Consider the following 3,481-nt stretch of genomic DNA (forward strand, 5'->3'; position numbering starts at 1 on the left):
GGGCAAATCAAGTCTGAACTTTCAAAGTGGAAATTACTCAACTACACTATAAGTGTGCATTTCCTGCTGTGGAGGACAATGCTCAGCAACAAAAGAGTGATCAAATTAAGATCATACATCTGTATGCAACTCCTTCATTCACCTAAAACCAAGAAAAAACGTCATTGAAACTGATAAATGATTTGAATTTATTTGAAGTGATGTGGGAAGTGGACTAAATACTCTAAGCCCCACAACAGCTCATACGTAAAACACATGAAACCTGAGCATTGATCAAAAAACATGTATCTTCTTACAAACTCAGTTTATTGGTATAAAAATATTACAAAACTACATTTTTTCAATGTTGCTTTCTATATAAAGCATGTTCGACAAACCCATATAGACCTTTAACAGAACTAATGTATTAGCAGATCCAGTTAATGGGTAACTCTATTTATGGTACATTCCACATGTCTCTGTTCTCTTTCTAAGCTGCAGGAGGAATATTTTTACAATATTATATTTGACCTACAAACACCCCCATAATCCTTCTCTTAGTGCACTCTGATAATAAACTAAATTAAATCAGTTAGTGATCATGCAAAAATAGTCAGTCCTTTTCTACCTTGGAGGCCATACCTGGGCTCACACCAACATTTAACATGAATTGTTCATGATAAAAACATAGAGGATAGAACACTATGTTATCTATGTTCCTTTATACAGGATTACTGACCAAGGGAGGGGGCATTAGCCTACCCCACACCCCTCATTGCCAGAGGGGAAAAACAGATGAGACAGCCAGGTACCCCTGCTGGGTTTGTGGAGTGTTGGCAGGAGGCAGGTTGGCAGGAGGCTAGTTGGCAGGAGGCAGGTTAACGGGCATCTTAGCTGTTGCCTTCCGTCCTGATCACAAGAGTTCAGAAGGCCCCGATCTCTGTCCCCCAGGGCCTGTAAGGCTGATTTCTCAGGGCTGTGGAGGGGCCTGTTGGGTTGAGGGCTGCCGGGGAAACCAGGGGAAAAGTACTGAAGGAGAAGGCAGACAGGGAGGAGAGGGAGGAGAGGAAGGGTGGTGGTGGGGAGAGCTTGGAGGCTGAGACGGGCAGGGCCAGCCCCAGAGGTAGAGTGTCATTGGGGGGCACCCTGAAAGGCTCTGAGGGGGCCGTCACACTGAGTCTGGAGGTCACTGGGGCATCAGTAGAACAGGGGGATGACATGGAGGAGGAGGCTGCTGGTACTGTGGGGGGCTAGTGTCCGTCCCTGGGGGATTGGTAAGAGGAGGGGGTGTGGCAGGTGGGCGGAGGGCGTCCTCAAAGCGGAGCCCCAGGCTAGTTGTCCAGGGTGTCCAGTCAATCCAGTGTGGATGTCTCTCTGAGAGGCGTAGTTGTCGAGGTGGAAGACCAGGCGTATGCGGAGTGGGTCGACACTGTTCCAGCCCTCCATGATGCTTAGATAGCGGGCCATCTCTGACAGGCACTCCCTGAAGCCCAGGCTTCGGTAGTCCTTGGCCAGGGCATGGGCTTCAAAATACCCTACCAGGAGAGGGAGGCAGAGGGTCAGCAACAGCAACTACAAAACATAGGAGTATATAGAGTGCTACAGAACTAGAGGAACAAGAGGACATGGAGATACTTGGTTCTAATTCTGTGTTGGAGCTTGGACGATATGCCTAGTTCCCTACAAATATGCAGAAGTTTTCCTAGAAGTTTTCCTATCACAACATATTTTTTACAGGCTGTCATCATAAATCAAATATTTGTATTGTTCTGGTATTGACTCACCTTGTCCGCTGGCAGCATGTAGCATCTTCAAATGATCCACAGTAATTTGCAAAATTTCAGCTTTTTCCAATTTTGACGATCCCTGTGACAAAAGCCAAGAATTCGATTAGATTGTGTTACTTGTAAAATAACACAGTCCTCACCAAAGATGTAGAAAAGGTGGAAGTTGACTATTGAGATTAATATACTCTGAATCAAATTGGTCTGTACAGTATATACAATTTTACTGTAGCCTACCTGCTTCTCAAACGCACTTGGCACAAGTCTTCTGAGATCAGTCAGGCTGTTGTTGATTCGGTCACGTCGCCGTTTCTCAATAATCTGAGGATGAGAGAGAAGTATAATATGATTTCGGGGTCTCCGAGAGCATATCAATGTGATGGGGAACCTCAACAATGGCAATATTCGGTGCTTAATTACGCAAGAGAAATGTAATACTCACTCCTCTGCGTCGTTTTTTGGCTTGAGTTTGAGTGGTTGTCGGGGGTGACATCAAGTCATGGGGAGAGTCAAGGTTTCTGAAATAATCAAAGTAATTTTCATTTAGTTTCAATAACAAATTGGTGACGATAGGCTACTGTCACGCATAGCCCTTTTCCCAAGAGACTGGGTAGAGAGAGATGCGTGGTTTAGATTAGCCTACAAAAAAAAAAACACATTAGGCCTTTATCAGAATGACAAATAAAACTATTTTCTCATAAAAAATTGTTTTTCCTATTCTTCATAACTGCATTTTCAACATACCCATTTTCGTCACCACTGTCCTTCTCCACTTCTATATTGTCATCAAGTTCGCTATCAGATGAACAGCTGTAATTGTGATTTCGTTTCATCTTGCTCCAGTATTGCAAGTAGCAATATTCAGTATAGATTGTCCCTCAACCTGAGCTCCTCAAGTTCTGTAAAAGCAACGGGTCTGCGCAAATGTTTAAAGTCAAGCCTTGTTCTCAGGGTATTATTTTCAGACCATGTAGCTTTAAATGAGATGGAATAGGCGGGCTCTAAAAGTACTAAGCCTATTAAAATCAAGCTGACATTTGAGTGACATCTTTTGTTGTTTTCACTCAATTAGTTTTCCAACGAGTTCCAAGACAACCAAGGGCGGGGCCCCTCTGGATCACGGTAGGGGCAATATAAATATAATCAGTAGACTCAACATACAGGCCTAACAATAGTTAAAGATGGACTAGGCAGAAATCGCTCCGCAATTTCCTGGTCGCTAAAATTCTAACAGTTCACCTAATTTCAGTTTATGCAAAAACCTAACTTTTAATTTGCTTTATTATTTTTATTTTACCCTAATTTTACCAGGCAAGTAGAGTGAGAACACAATCTCATTTACAGCAGTGACCTGGGGAATAGTTACAGGGAGAGGAGGGGGGATGACTGAGCCAATTGGAAACTTAAGAACGGGAACCATAGAAATAGCGCACATAGACCAGATCTACCGCTTCTTAGACTTGCTTTCAATGAGAATGACAGATCTATAACTCACATTTCTATGTGAATTTGGTCAAGTAGCCCAAAAAGTTACATATTGCAGCTTTAAGACAACCCACAGAATATATTTTGAACCACCACTAAATAAATAGTTTTAACCTCCTCAAGGATGTGTCCCAAATAGCACGCTATTCTCTATAAAGTGCACTACGTTTGACCAGATCCCTATAGGGTGCCATTTGAGGCTCAGACCAAGACTCCCAGGCAGCCAGCCTGGT

General features: G+C 43.3%; 1 pseudogene; it reads right to left on the reverse strand.

Annotated features, from left to right (window-relative positions):
- Window positions 1-287: 287 nt before the first annotated feature.
- LOC121542616 lies at window positions 288-2,696 on the reverse strand (annotated as a pseudogene).
- Between the last annotated feature and the right edge of the window lie 785 nt (window positions 2,697-3,481).

This window comes from Coregonus clupeaformis, chromosome 17, assembly GCF_020615455.1.
Source record: "Coregonus clupeaformis isolate EN_2021a chromosome 17, ASM2061545v1, whole genome shotgun sequence".
NCBI lineage: Eukaryota > Metazoa > Chordata > Actinopteri > Salmoniformes > Salmonidae > Coregonus > Coregonus clupeaformis.